Source organism: Panthera onca, chromosome A3, assembly GCF_046562875.1.
Source record: "Panthera onca isolate mPanOnc1 chromosome A3, mPanOnc1 haplotype 2, whole genome shotgun sequence".
In the NCBI taxonomy this organism is placed as follows: domain Eukaryota; kingdom Metazoa; phylum Chordata; class Mammalia; order Carnivora; family Felidae; genus Panthera; species Panthera onca.
This window is the reverse complement of record NC_138341.1, coordinates 109,721,778-109,737,905: the sequence shown is the minus strand read 5'-3', so window position 1 is coordinate 109,737,905 and position 16,128 is coordinate 109,721,778. Positions and strand designations below refer to the sequence as shown.

The 16,128-nt window shown below is 44.7% G+C and overlaps 1 long non-coding RNA gene across 1 annotated transcript; it reads left to right on the top strand.

The window, feature by feature from the left end:
• The first annotated feature begins 345 nt into the window (after window positions 1-345).
• Window positions 346-9,502, top strand: LOC145715332 (uncharacterized). Its single transcript, XR_014137368.1, has 3 exons — window positions 346-541; window positions 7,325-7,659; window positions 8,258-9,502. It is a non-coding gene; the product is annotated as an uncharacterized LOC145715332 (long non-coding RNA).
• The last annotated feature ends 6,626 nt before the right edge of the window (window positions 9,503-16,128 follow it).

Sequence of the window (16,128 nt, the reverse complement as noted above, 5' to 3'; positions counted from 1 at the left end):
GTGCGTGTGCCCCTACGAATCAGCACACCTGTATCCTTTGGATAAATACTTGGTAGTGCAATTGCTGGATCATAGAGTAGTTCTATTTTTAATTTTTTGAGGAACCTGCATACTGGTTCCCAGACTGGCTGCACCAGTTTGCATTCACACCATCAGTGCAAAAGGATTCCCCTTGCTCCACATTCTTGCCAACACCTGTCGTTTCCTAAGTTGTTAATTTTAGCCATTCTGACAGGTGTGAGGTCGTATATCACTGTGGTTTTGATTTGTATTTCCCTGATGATGAGTGATATTGAGAATCTTTTTTTTTTTTTAGAGAGAGAGAGAGAGAGAGAGAGACGGAGGAAGAGTGAGAGCACAAGTGGGGGAGAGGCAGAGAAAGGAAGACAGAGGATCTGAAGCAGGCTTCATGCTGGCAACAGAGAGTCCAATGTGGGGGTCAAACTCATGAACCATGAGATCATGAGCTGCAGTTGGACTCTTAGCCAACAGAGCCACCCAGCCAGCCACTGGGTTATTTGTTTTTTGGGTGTTGAGTTTGGTAAGTTCTTTATAGATTTTGGATACTAACCCTTTATCTGATATGTCATTTGCAAATATCTTCTCCTCTTCCGTCAGTTGCCTTTTAGGTTTGTTGACTGTTTTCTTCACTGTGCAGAAGCTTTTTATCTTGAGGTCCCAATGGTTCATTTTTGCTTTTATTTCTGTTGCCTCTGGAGACATGTCAAATAAGAAGTTGCCGTGGCTGAGGTCAAAGAAGTTTCTGTCTGTTTTGTCCTGTAGGATTTTGATGGTTTCCTGTCTCACATCTAGGCCTTTGATCTATTTTTAATTTATTTTTATGTACGGTGCAAGAAAGTGGTCCAGATTCACTCTTCTGCATGTTGCTGTCCAGTTCTCCCAGCACCATTTGCTAAAGAGACTTTTTTCCATTGGATGCTCTTTCCTGCTTTGTCAAAGATTAGTTGGCCGTATATTTGTGGGTCTATTTCATGGTTCTCTATTCTATTCCATTGATCTATGTGTCTATTTTTGTGCCAATACCATACTGTCTTGATCGATGATTACAGCTTTGTAATATAGGTGAAAGTCCGAGATTGCGATACCCTCCAGCCTTGGTTTGCTTTCTCAACATTACTTTGCTATTCAGGGTCTTTTGTGGTTCCATACAAATTTTAGGATTGTTTGTTTTAGCTCTGTGAAGAATGATGGTGTTATTTTGATAGGGATTGCATTGAATGTGTAGACTGCTTTAGGTAGTATTGACATTTTAACTATATTTGTTCTTCCAATCCATGAGCATAGAATGTTTTTCCATTTCTTTGTGTCTTATTCAATTTCTTTCATAAGATTTCTATAGTTTTCAGTATATAGATTTTTCACCTCTTTGGTTAGATTTATTCCTAGGTATTTTATGGTTTTTGGTGCAATTGTAAATGGGATCAATTCCTTGATATATCTTTCTGCTGCTTCATCATTGGTCTATAGAAATGCACCTGATTTCTGTGCATTGATTTTATATCCAGTGACTTTGCTGAATTCATGTATCAGCTCTAGCAGTTTTTCTGTGGAGCCTTTTGGGTTTTCCCTGTAGAGTGTCATGTCATCTGCAAAGAGTGAGAGTTTGACTTCTTCCTTGCCGATTTGGATGCTTTTTATTTCTTTTGGTTGTCTGATTGCTGAGGCTAGGACTTCCAGCACTAAATTGAACAACAGTGGTGAGAGTGGACATCCCTGTCGTGTTCCTGGTCTTAGGGGGAAAGCTCTCAGTTTTTCCCCATCGAGGATGATATTAGTGGTGAGTCTTTCATATATGGCTTTTATGATGTCAAGGTATCTTCCTTCTATCCCTATTTTCTTGAGGGTTTCTTATCAAGAAAGGATGCTGTATTTTGTCAAATGCTTTTTCTGCATGTGTTGAAAGAATCATATGGTTCTTATACTTTCTTTTATTAATGTGATGTATCACATTGATTGATTTGCTAATATTGAACCAGCCCTACAGCCCAGGAATAAATCCCACTTGATCATGGTGTATAATTCTTTCAATATACCGTTGAATCTGATTTGCTAGAATCTTGTTGAGAATTCTTACATCCAAATTCATCAGGGATATTGGCCTGTGATTCTCCTTTTTAGTGGGGTCTTTGTCTGGTTTTGGAATTAAGGTAATTCTGGCTTCACAGAATGAGTTTGGAAGTTTTCCTTCCATTGGTATTTTTTGGAACAGTTTGAGGAGAATAGGTATTAACTCTTCTTTAAATGTCTGGTAGAATTCCCCTGGGAAGTCATCTGGCCCAGGACTCTTATTTGTTGGAAGTTTTTTTTTAAACATTTATTTATTTATTTTGACAGAGAGAGGAGAGAGAGAATCTCAAGCAGGCTTCATGCTCAGCACAGAGCCTGACATGGGGCTTGATCTCATGATTGCGAGATCACGACCTGAACCAATGTGAAGAGTCAGATGCTTAACTGACTAAGCCACCCAGGCACCCCTGTTGGAAGATTTTTGATAACCAATTTCTTTTCTGGTTATGGGCCTGTTCAAATGTTCTATTTCTTCCTGTTTGAGTTTTGCTACTATGTGAGGGTCTAGGAATTTGTCCATTCCATATTGTCCAGTTTGTTGGCATATAATTTTTCATAGTATTCTTTTATAATTGTTTGTATCTCTGTGATGTTGGTCATGATCTCTCTTCTTTCATTTGTGATTTTGTCTATTTGGGTCCTCTCTCTTCTTTTTTTTTCTTTTTTTTCTTTTTTTCCTCTCTCTTCTTTTTGAGAAGTCTGGCTAGGGGTTTATCAATTTTGTTTATTCTTTCAAAAAACCAGCTCTTAGTTTCATTGATCCATTCTACTATTTTTTTTTTATTCTGTATCATTTATATCTGCTCTAATCTTTATTATTTCCCTTCTGCTGGCTTTGGGCTTTATTTGCTTTTCCTTTTCTAGCTCCTTAAGGTGTAAAGTTAGGTTGTGGATTTGGGACGTTTCTTGTTTCTTGAGATAGGCCTGAATTGCAGTATATTTTCCTCTTAGGACTGCCTTTGTTGTTTTCCAGAGTGTTTGGACTGTTGTGTTTTCATTTTCATTTGCTTCCATGTATTTTTTAATTTCTTCTTTAATTTCATGGTTAGGCCATTCATTTTTTAGTAGGGTGTTCTTTAACCTCCACGTATTTTCCAAATTTTTTCTTGCAGTTGATTTCAAGTTTCATAGCATTGTGATCTGAAAATATGCATGGTATGATCTCAATCTTTTTGTACCTGTTGAAAGCTGATTTCTGACTCAATATATGATCTATTCAGGAGAATGTTCTATGTGTACTCGAGAAGAATGTGTATTTTGCTGTTTTAGGATGGAATGTTCTGAATATATCTGTTAAGTCCATGTGGTCCAATGTTTCATTCAGAGCCTTTGTTTCCTTGTTGGTTTCCTGCTTAGATGATCTGTCCATTGTTGTAAGTGGGATGTTGAAGTCCCCTACTATTATGGTATTATTATCAATGAGTTTCTTTATGTTTGTGATTAATTGATTTATATAATCGGGTTCTTTCACTTTCAGGGCATAAATGTTTATAAATGTTAGATCTTCTTGGTAGATAGACCCTTAATTATGATATAATGACCTTCTTCATCTCTTGTTACAGACTTTATTTTAAAATCTAGATTGTCTGATATAAATATGGCTACTCTGGCTTTCTTTTGGTGGTCATTAGCATGATAAATGGTCTCCATCCCCTCACTTTCAATCTGCAGGTGTCCTCGGGCCTAAAATGAGTCTCTTGTAGGCAGCATATAGATGGATCTTGTTTTTTTAGTCATTCTGATACTCCATGTCTTTTGATTAGGGCATTTAGTCCATTTGCATTCAGAGTGATTATTGAAAGATATGAATTTAATGTCTTTGTGTTATCTATAGAGTCTATGTTTATGGTGATGTTCTTTGGTCCTTTTTAGTCTTTGCTGCTTTCCACTCAAAAAGTCCCCCTTAGAATTTCTTGTAGGTGGTTTAGTGGTCACAAACTCCTTTTTTCGTTTGTTTGTTTGTCTTGGAAAGTCTTTATCTCTCCTTCTATTCTGAATGACAACCTTGCTGGATGAAGGATTCTTGGCTGCATATTTTTCATATACAGCACATTAAATATTTTCTGCCACTCCCTTCGGGCCTGCCAAGTTTCAGTGGACAGGTCTACTACTACCTTTATGTGTCTACCCTTGGAGGTTAAGGACCTTTTTGCCCCTAGCTGCTTTTAGAATTCTCTGTCTTTGTATTTTGCAAGTTTCATTATGATATGTCATGGTGTTGACCTGTTTTTGTTGATTTTGAAGGGAGTTCTCTGTGCCTCTTGAACTTGGATGTCTGTTTCCTTTCCCAGGTTAAGGAAGTTTTCAGCAATAATTTGTTCAAAGAAACCTTCTGCCCCTTTTTCTTGCTCCTCCTCATCTGGGATTCCTATGATATGGATATTGTTTCATTTCATGGAATCACTTAGTTCTCTAATTCTCCCCTCATGATCTAGTAATTTTCTTCCCCTTTTTTCAGCTTCATTTATTTTCTATAATTTTATCTTCTATTTCACCTATTCTCTCCTCTGCTTCTTCAATCCTTGCTGTCACTGTATCTAGTTTATTTTACATCTCAGCTATAGCATTTTTAAAATTCATCTTGAAGAATTCTGAGGTCTTTGATCTCTGCAGCAAGGGTTTCTGTGGTGTCTTCTATGCTTTTTTCAAGCCCAGCTATTAGTCTTATGACTGTTGTTCTAAATTCTTGTTCAGATGTATTGTTTCTATCTGTTTTGGGCAAGTCTCTGGCTGTGATTTCTTCTTGATCTTTCATTTGGAGAGAATTCCTCCATCTTGTAATTTCGGCTAAGTTTGTGTCTTTTAAATATTTTAAGAGTGTGTTATGTGCCCTGCACCTGAGAGTACTACTGTATTAAAAAGGAGTCATACACCGTCCGGGGCCTGGCACTCCAGGAAGTGTTTCTTGTATGATGTGTGCACTCTGCTGTTGCATTTTGGCTGCTCTAACCACTAGTCAGTCCTCTGCAGAGCTCCTCCTTACTTGCAGTGTGGAGTGTTTGGAGCTTTAATTAGGTGTGCTTTGATTTGTTTGTTGAAGTAACCCTGGGGGGAAAAAAGCAGTGGGTGGGTGGGTGGGGGGAACCTGATCCCATAAAGAGAAAAAACGGAAAGGGGAGAAAAGAAAACCAAATAGAGAAACAAAAAACTATAAGGCTGATTCCAAGAAAAGAGAAAGGAAAAGAAAGAAAAAAAAAAGCAGAAGAAAAGAGGAAAGAAGGAAAAAGAATAAAAAAGCCTGATAAAAAAACAAAAAGAATATATAATAAGAAATGACAAAAAAAAAAAAAAACAAATCAGGCACTATGAGCCTGATTCCAGAAGAAAGAAAGTGAGGGTGGAAAAAAGAAAGAAAGAAAAAGAAAGAAAGAGAGAAAGAAAGATAAAGAAAGAAAAATAGAAAGAGAAAGAAAAGGAAAGAAAAGAAAAAGAGTTGTCTGTTGGTGCCTGGGGTGGTGGCTGTGCTGGTCTGGAGGAGAGGCAGGCTACATTGGGTCAGTCAGTCTTGCTCCAGTAAATAATCAGTTGCCAGGCACAGAGGGGCGGGTTTTGGTGTAAGCATGTCCTGCCTCCACTGGGGGCCACTGTGCTGCTCTCTGAAGTTCCACCATGTTGGTGTTGGGGGGAAAATGGTGTCACTCCAATCCCTTCTCCCTGGACCAGAGATCTCAGCCCAGGCTGTTCAGGCAGCCCTCACAGAATAGCGTGGGAAGTCAGCTTGACCTGTGCCACTGTTCTTCTGAGTCTTCCCCTTGGCGCTGGGCTGGGATTCAAAGCCCCAAGTCTTAAAGGACCCAGCATAGCATGACTCTGCTCCCCTGCTCCAGGGTGGAGCCTTTCCACCCTGCTAATGAAAGACCTTTGGCTGGCACGCAGGGTCTTTTGTCCTTGAGGAGGCAATACATCCTCTTCCTAAACTACTCTAGGATGGGGACTGTTCTCTACCAGGGCTGCCCTGAGATCTGCTACACCACACTATGCAATTCGGGGACAGCTCCCTCCTCCCCAGGAGTGCACACCATGGCTCCACTCTGGAGAAAGTCATGCACTTCCAAAACCTGGGAGTTTTAGCTTCAAAGGTTGTTTGCAAAAAATGAGCCGGGATACTCAGTACTTCTCGTTCTCCACTCGGTGGTCCAGAGAGGTTTTCCTCTTGTGCTAACTCAATGCTGCACTTGCACAATTCCTCTCTCTTTCTTTCCCTTTTGTCTCCCCACAGAAAGGGTTCCCTCTCCTCCGTACCTCCACCATTTTATCTCCCCCAACTCACATACATGCACCTTGATCCTGCCAAGCCGTCCCCCTCCAACTGTGGAGATCCTTCTGCTGCTCCACAGATCTATTTCCTGGGTGTTCTAAGTGATCTGACCTCAATCCAGCTGTATTTGAGGGACAAGGAAGATTCAGGTCCCTCTACTTCTCTGCCATCTTAACTCTCATCTTGTGGCTATTTTATTTCTTCAACCTCTTCCTACTGGTCTTCAAGCTTCCACGTTGCAAATGGCAACTAGAATTCTCTTACTCAACACCATTTGGCTATGACACTAAAAAGCCTTCAAGACTTTCGCATTGCACCTCAAGTCCCATCTGTGTTCTGTGCTCCCCCCGCCCCAACCCTGTGTGCCCTGGAGCTCATCTCTTTCTCCAGCCTCACCCTTACACTCTCTTCTTTGCTTTCTCTGGTTCCATGCCTTCCTTCAGTTCTTTCACCAGCCAAGCTCTTTTCCATCTCAGGGTGTTTTCACCTGCTATTCCCTCTGCCTGGAAAGTCCTTTTCTTTTTTTCTTTCTTTCTTTAATTTTTTAAAATGTTCATTTTTGAGAGAGAGATAGAGCATGAGCAGAGGAGGAGCAGAGAGGAGGGTACAGAAGATCCAGAGCAGGCTCTGTGCTGGCAGCAGTGAGCCTGATGTGGGGCTCAAACTCACAAAACATGAGATCATGACCTGAGCCAAAGTCAGCTGCTTCACTAACTGCCTGAGCCACCCAGGTGGCCTGTATCTTTCTTTCTGTGTGTGGTCAGCTCCTTTTTAGTTCCTTATAGCTCAGTTTAACTATCATATCACAAAAGGAGCCTTCCCTGGCTATACCCAGTTTCCCTTTATTTGTTAATTTGTTTTCATAGTAATTACCACAGTCTTACATTATCTTGTTTATGTATTAACTCTCCCCCCCCCCTTTAAAATGTGTCTTTCTTTCTTTTTATAAAAATTTTTTTTAATGTTTATTTTTGACAGAGAGACAGAGCATGAGTGGGGAAGGGGCAGAGAGAGAGGGAGACAGAATCTGAAGCAGGCTCCAGGCTCCGAGCTGTCAGCACAGAGCCCAACACGGGGCTCGAACTCACAGACCGCAAGATCATGACCTGAGCCGAAGTCAGACGCTCAACCAACTAAACCATGCAGGCGCCCCTAAATGTGTCTTTCTACCTCAAGGGCGTTATTAATCCCCAATGCCTAAAATAGTACCTACTGTTCTTCTAACATCAGTTAGGAATATATTTGGCTGCAAGTAACAACAACAACAAACCATGAACTTAACAAATTTTAGCCACGTAAGAAGAAATCCAAAGGTAAGCCAATTGCTGGTATTGTTCCAGTGACCCCAAATACCGTTAGGTACCCAGGCTCTTCCCATATTTCTGCTTCATTATCCTTAGCACATTGATGTTTCTCCCCTCATTTATTACCTCATGGTCACAAGATGGCTACTCCAGATGCAGGCATCACATCCACAAGTAAGCTAGGGAGACACAAAGAAGGATAAGTACTAATCATGTCTCCTTTTGTGTGAGCAAAAGCTTTCCTGGGATTCCCTGAGCAGATTTCCCTTCACATCTCTTTACCCATAACTGGGTCTAGCTTCCCTCGAAGCTAGAAAAACAGGAAACATATGATGGTTAATTTTATGTGTCCACTTGACTGGGCCATGGGGTGCCCAGATATTTGGTCAAACATTATAGGTGCTTCTGTGAGGTTTTTTAGGGATGAGATTAACATTTCATCCCAAATGTTGACTCAACGGAGCACATTGCCCTCCCTAATGTAGGCTTCACTCAATAAGTTGAAGATCTGAATGGAACAGAAAGGCTGACTCTTGCCCAAATAAAAGAAAGTTCTTCCTAGATGACTGCTTTCAAACTGGGACATTGACTTTTTTCTTGCTTTCAGGTTTGAACTGAAACATTGGCTCTTGTTGGGTCTGGAGGCTGCCAGCTTTTGGATGGAAACCACACTGTCAGCAATCCTGGTTATCAGGCCTTTGGACTTGGACTGGAACAAAATCATCGGCTCTCCTGGGTCTCCAGCTTGCCAACTCATTGCAGATCTTGGGACTTACCTTCCTCCATAATCACATGAGCCAATTCCTTGCAATCAATTGCTCAAACTTATTGGTTCTGTTTCTATGGAGAACCCTGACTGATACAGAATGATATTGTTATGATTGGTTCAAAGTGCTGTACAACAGAAATATAATGTGAGTCATTTGTGTAATTCAAAGTCTTCTAGTAGCCACATTAAAAACACAAAGAGGTGAAATCACTTGTAATAATATATTTAACCCAAGCTATTCAAAACATTTATCACCGTGACATGAAATCAACATACAGACGAATAATGAGGTATTTTACAAGTTGGGCCACTAAATCTTTGAAATCTGTGGTGCATTTTATACTTATAACAAATCTCCATTCAGACCAGCCACATTTCAAGTACCCAATAGCTGCATGTGGCTAGGGTCTACCATACTGGCCCGTGTAGGTTTAGACCATCAAGGCACATTACTCATATGCAGAATATATAAGGAACTCTTAAAACTCAATGATAAGAAAACCAACAGCTCAACAAAATATGGGCAAAGATTTGAACTGATACTTCATCAAAGAAGAGATACAAATAGCAAATAAATGCACAAAAAGTTGCACTCATTCATTCAACCTAGCTCATCATTAAGGAAATGTAAATTAAACCACAATGAAATCTTACTATACACCTACCAGAATAACTGAAATAAAGAGAAAGACCATAACGAGTTTTGTTGAGGGCAAAGGTCAACTGGAACTCTCACACAGTGCCGTTGGGCATGGAAATGGTAAAACCATTTTGAAAAAGAGTTTGGCATTCCTTAAAAAGCTAAACACACACCGATCACATGACCAAGCCATTTGCATTCACCCAACAGAAATATAATGTTCCTACAAAGATCTATATGTGAATATTCATAGATAACATTTGACCAAAGATAATATTACCACAGATAATAATGTTTGACCGAATATCTGGGTACCCCATGGCCCAGTCAAGTGGACACATAAAATTATTTTATTATTTGTAAATAATAAAAATTGTAAACAAACCAAACGTCCATCAGCAGATGAATGGGATACAAAGGAACACTTCAGGAATAAAAATAAATTATTGACACCTGTAACAATATAGATGAATTGCAAAATAATTATGGTGAGTGAAAGAAGTCATATTAAGAAGGGCATTTTAGGTGGGTTCCGAGGTGGTACAGCCATGTTAGGTGGAGAAGGAGGTAAAGCGTTTTGAAGGAATAGCTTTCGGTCTGTGTCATGGAAGGGCCATGGTATCTTTTCCCTTGACTCCTCAGAGCGTTTAGCTGAGCCATCTGCTTTTGGAAGTGGGAACCTCAGCAGGCCGCATGATGACTGCTCTCGTCCACATGAGGGCATCAGTCACACACCCAACGGTCACGGAGAAAGAGTCATTCCTCTGAGCCTAGCGCCAGTCATGCCTTATGCTGAAACATGATGCCATGAGACACAAAGATAGGTTCATGACCCAAGGCCACGTTAAGGAGGGCTCCAATCCCATACTCCTGTTCCTAAATGCCAACTATTGAAAATTCCAACTTCGGGTGGAAAAATCTATTATTGAAGCTCAGTAGGACTCAGCAAATGCAGCACAAAGCAGCAAAGCTCAAAACACGAGGAGGGAGCAGAACCAGTTAATAAGCTAAAGCAAGAGAAGACAGACCGCCAGTGGTTGTGGTCATTATCTAGACCCACTTGGTATGCCAGTTGTTGGTGACAACACATGTTGAAGTATTGCGGGATGGTGTGTCATGATGTGTGCAACTGGCTTTGAAAAACTTCATCCCGAAGGTAGTGGGGAGCCGTTGAGAGCTTTAGGCAGAGGCGGGACAACATCGATTTGAGCCAGAGAAAAATCACTGGGATATACTGCAGTGGGGAGGAAAGGACGGAAGTGGGAGGAGCGTGTCAAGGTGATGAGTCTTAGGTGACCATCTTTTTTTTTTTTCTTTTAATTTGTTATGTTTTAGAGAGAGGAAGAGAATGTATGCAAGTGGGGAGAGAGGGTCAGAGGGAGAGAGAGAGAGAGAGAGAGAGAACCCTAAGCAGGCTCCATGCTCTGCGTGGATCCCAACACGGGGCCGGATCCCCGGACCCCGGGATCACGATCTGATCCAAAACCAAAAGAGTCGGATGCTCAACCGACTGAGCCACGCAGGCGGCCCTAGGTGACCATTTTAATAGTCCAATGAGAGTTGCAAAAATTCTCAATCTGTGGTTGGGCGGGGAGGGGGAGGGGATGAGGACAAGGGAAAAAAAGAACATGGTTTGGAGCCAGATAACTTGAACTCAGGTAATTGTTGGCACATCAATTAACCTCCATGTGCCTCGGTTTCCTCACCTGTAAAATGAAAGTGCATTTCGTCTGCAAGAACTTCCATAACAAAGTATCATAAGCTGGTTGGCTTAAACAACAGAAATTTACTTTCCCACAGGTCTGGGTCTGGGATCAAGGTTTTGCTGGGCTTGGTTTCTTCCCAGGCCTCTGCTTGGCTTGTAGAAGGTTTTCCCTCCGTATGCGACTGTGTTCAAATTTCCTCCTCTTCTAAGAACACCAGTCATATTGGATCAGGACCTACCCAAATGGCCTCATTTTAACTTAATTATGTCTTTAAAGACATATCTCCAAATGCAGCCACATTCTCAGGTACTGGCAGTTAGGACATCATATATGAATTTTTTGGCTACAAGTCAGCCCATACAGGAGGCTGAGAGGATTTGTGAAAATTAAGTGAATTAGGGCATGTAAAGTACTTACAGCAGTGACCAAAATGTTTTTCTGTTATTAAATATCACATAGGGAAAGGAGGCAGCCATTTCACAGGGGCCCCAAAGCTACTGCCTCCTCCAGAAGTAGTCCTAACTGTTCTCTGAGCCCAGCACCCTCAGAAGCCCTCCCACCAGCTTCTGGTCTCTTCCATCTGAGGTCATGGCTGTTAAAGGTCAGGATCCTCTTTAGCCCCCTTCTCTCCGGAGGAAAGCTTGATCAGGTGATCGCTTGGAAACAACTAAGGCTGTGGTTCTCAAACTGTGGTCTCCAGACCGTCAACCTCACCTGGAACTTGCTAGGAGGGCAAAGGAATCAATTCTGCTGGACTACCACATGGGGACAGCACAGGACCACTGGTAAGCACGGGCTATGCAAAGCATCCACAAATGCAAAAGCCTTTCAGGGCCCTTTCTGCCTCCAGTCTGGCCCCAAGCCCCTCTGTTCTCCCCCCACAGCTTGAGGGACCTCTTGAGATCCCATACTCCGTTGTGTTACTGGCTCAGGAATCTTCAGCGGCAAGAAAGGCCATCTCCAGCAGTATCTCCTTTCTCCCGCATCTTTCGGGTTTGCAAATTTCTGTTTGTACCTTCCCTGGGGTCAGACTGACCTGGATTTGAATTTCAGCTCTGGCATTTACCGTCGGGGTGTGACTTGGGCAAAAAACCCAAGGCTCTGCTTGGGCTTCTGAGGCTCTGCTTCCTCATCCGTGAAATGGGGGCAATTAATAAGACTCCTGGGGTGTTAGGAGAGAGTGCTTGTTGATAAAGGGATTTTAGCCTAGGGTCTCGCAGACAGTGGGTACTTGGTACGCAGCAACCCCGTTTCCCCTTCTGCATTGCCAAGCAGGACACGCAGTCAGGGTGCACAGGCCCACATTGATGCCATACGCATGCATGCTGTGGAGCCCCCCTGCCCAGTGTTTTCACTTCCAGCTGCTGGTACCCGCATCTCTTTCCCCGGGGGCTTCCTCTGGCTGCTGGTATCCACTCTGCTTAGAGCTCTGCACAGTGGGGATAAATAGTACCTCTCTCATGGCACTGCTTGAAGGGCCTGGTTAGTGCCCCTTAGAATAGGTCCTCAGACTGTTGCTGTTGGGGTGACCTCGCCCTTGCCCTTCTCTTGCCCGTCTCTGTGACATCCCCCCCACCCCCCGCCCAGGAGTGGCAATATCAGAATATCGGGCAGTGGACAAAGGTTGGGGGATACCTGCAGGGGCCTGGCTCACTGATGGCTCCCTGCTCTACCGCTTCTGACCTCCCGCCCTTGGGCCACACAGGCTGGCTGGGGCTCACCCCCCTCGCAGATACCTAAGATGCTCCAATTGGTGTCATAGGATGTAAGAGGACACCGGACGCCGGACACTGCCAGATAACCCTGGCACCTTGGCAGGGGCAGCTGGTGCTGTGTGGGCTCTCTGAACCTGGACCTTCTTAGGCTGGGGACCTGGAGGTGACACAGCCCCTCAGCCTGCAGCCTGCCGGGGCCAGGGACCTAGGCCTTATCCAACAGTCTCGTCACCAGGACCCCCCTGGTTTCTGTGGCTGCCTCCTGGGGGTGGTTTGTGCTTGGCCTTCACTTTCTGTGTGGGGCTAGTCCTGCCCCTGGAAGTGGAGGCTTTCATCTACAGGACTTGGTGTAAGGGCCTCCACAAGCACACTCCCCAGCCCCCAGCACGAGTCTCTCCCCCCTTGTGGCTGTCGCTGTCGCACTGTGTGTGCAGGAAGTCAGGGGCAGAGCATTACGGCCTCGAGGTACGCTTTGCAAAAGTTAGCAGACTATAGTCAGGACCAGCTACACAATTTATGGAGCCCCGTGCAACATGAAAATGCAGTTTTTCCTGTTCAAAAATCAGGAAGAGTTTCCAGACAGGGACAACGGAGCAGTAAGCCAAGTGGGGGGAGGGGGGGGGGCTGCGTGATGGCACAGGGGGCAGGCGCCTGAAGCCGGCTCTGACTGCGACCCTTATCTTTCTGTGCGACTGAGTTTGTCAGAACTTTCCTTGCACCCTGGAGCACTCGGGAAGGACGCAAGGGCACAGGGTCGAAATGGGCCCCTTCCCCAGCTTAGGACATCTGTCATCTCAGAGATGCTTCGAGCCGGTGTTCTCTGTGCAGCTGGCCTTTCTCGCTAGCTGGCCCCCAGGTTCCTGGGGTCATGGCAGCCTGTGGGGCCTTTGCTGCCTCTGACTTGCCGTGTTCGCTGTGTCTGCTCTGGGGTGTGGGGTGGATCCCTTGAGGCCCCTTTCCTTTTCTGCGGCTAATCATCAGACCTTTGGATTTAGGTCTGAGCAGCCCCTGGGGAGCCCCCAGACATATTCCTGGTGCACAGGGTGCTCTAGGCTCTCCCTAAGCCCATCTCTCCCAGCTCGTCCACCCAGCTCTGTGTCCCAGGGGGCTGGGCTGGGTGGCTGCCCCGGTGGGCTGCCTGCACCCTGCTTCTGGTTGAGTGTCACCAATGGGAGCAGGAGGCAGAAACTGGAGGGAGCCAGGAATGGGCGGGGGGGGGGGGCATTTATTCCACCAGCTTCCCCCACCCGGAAACTCCCACCCCCTGTCTGGGTCCCTGTGCCAGGTCACAGCTCCTGTCAGGCAGCTTCCTCCATATTGCCCTCCCTGTCTCTAGGGTCTGATTCTCCTGGCTAACAGCTCCTTCCCCTTGGCTCGCCAGCCCCAGCCAGTGATGGAGTCCAGTTGTCACTACTATTTTTTTCCCCTGAGATGTCCTGATACCCTGCCCAAGCCTCTGTAAATAGGCCCTTTATCAAACTCTCCCAGAATTACCGCGATTTGAATTTGCATCTATTTCCTTCTGGGACCCTGGCTGGTACAAGGATCTCTGTTCTCTGTTGCACTCCCAAGTCTATGTTTGTAGCTCCCAGTCCCTAGGGATAGCGGGGTCAGGGACTGGATGTCCAGGAACTCAGGCCGGGGTCTACCCCCTGGCTTCTTGGAGAGGTGGGAACCTTCCCTCATGTTTTCCCGAAGATGTCCGCCAGAGCTCCCATCTTCAGCTAATTGGGAACCAGGGACCTAGAAGTTGTGTCTTCTCCTTCTTCAGTTTCAGGGCCTGATGGAGGCAAGTTGGTTCCCTCAATTGCACCCTACCCCCAGAGAGATCCCTTCTGATCAGGCGACCAGGTACTCAGACAAGTAGAAACTCAGATAACTAGACAACCAGGTGACTGGACAGCCAGGCGTGCAGACGTGTAGACATCAACACCTGCTGAATGTCTAGCTGCTGGGTCTGCAGCTCTACAGCCCCTACTCTCCCTTCCTTTGGGGAGCCTCTCTTCTCCTCCTGTCAGCCCCTTAGTTTACCTTTGACCTAAACCAATCAGCCAATCAGGCTTCACCAAACTGATCCCAGGACCTTCTAACCAGGAAGAGGTTCTCTCTTGTTGGACCCGCCGAGAGGTCTGGAGGGGCCAACCAGGAAGAAGGCAGCGCTGAGAGGCAGACATTGTTTGAGTCCTGATTAAGCCATTCCTGAAGCTAGTTACCCTGGAACGTTTCAGTTATGTGAACCACTGAATTCCCTTTTTGCTTAAAGCCAGTTTATGTGGAGTGCAATAGGAAGAAATCTGTGTATTTGGTCTTTGTCTCTGTTTCTGGCCCAGAGCTCCTCAAAACCCTTGTAATTTCTTAGGTGATAGGAATGTCTTTTGTCATTCCTAACAAGGCCTTTGGATCATAGGCGACTTTATGCCAATGAGGTGATTCAGGGTGGGGTCCCTATGTAGCCTCTGGTCGGAGGGGGGAGGGACCCTTCCCCAACTCCTATGAACCTCTTCATCTGGTTGCTAATCTGTATCCTTTATATTAACCTGGTAATGTAAGTGTGAGTAAATATTTCCCCGAGTTTGTGAGCCATTCAACCAATTACTGGAGCTGAGGAGGGGGTTGTGGGAACCGGTTTTACAGCCAGTCAGTCAGAAGTCTGGGTGGTCTGGACTTGGGATTGGCATTTGAAGTGAGGAGCAGTCTAATTTCCCCTAGCTTTATTGGGATGTAATTGACATATAACATTGTTCGAGTTCAAGGGGCATACGCGGTGTTGATCTGATGTACTTACATGTAGCAAAATGATTATTATCACAGTTGGCTAGCACTTCCATCTTGCCACGTAATGATCATTTCTTTCTTTTTTTGTGATGAGAACATTTAAGATTTACTTTCTCAGCAACATAAGTGAGATCACACAGTATTTGCTTTTCTTTGTCTGGCTTATGTCACTCAGCAGAAGGCCCTCAAGTTTCATCCAAGTCCCTGCAAATGGCAGAATTTCCATCTTTCTCATGGCTGAGTAATCTTTCATTTTACGCACACACCACACCTTCTTTATCCACTCATCTGTTGACAAGACACTTCTGCTGTTTCCTTATCTTGGCTATTGTGAATAATGCTGCAGTGAAATCAGGGTGCAGATATCTCCTCAAGATCCTATTTTCATTTCCTTTGGATACATCTCCAGAAGTGGGATTGCCAGATCAGATGATAGTTCCATTTTTAATTTTGGGGGGAGCCTTCATCCTGTTTTCCACAGCGGCTGCAACGATTTTACATTCCGAAGCTGGGGGTAGTTTTAACCTGTGGGGCCTGATACTTTCGGGTAGATAGTGTCGGAATTGAGCTAAATGGTAGGGTGGTCGGTGGCCACCGGAGAAATGGGATTGCACGGCTGTGGGAAGACTCCCCCACCTCTGGTGTCTGAAGTGTTCTGGGTCTCCCAGACCTTGTGAAGGGAAGGGTCCTGGCTGGGGTAGGAGCCACTGAGCCTCTCCTCCACTGGCCTACCATTGAGTGGGAGGGGGATCAGGACAGAGTTGTACACACAGGAGGCCTCTCTCTGCTTGTAAGAGTCTCTCAGGAGGCCTGGGTTCAACCCTGGGTTTGTTTTTAGTGATCTGGGTCGGTGGACATGTCCCTCCTGCTCTC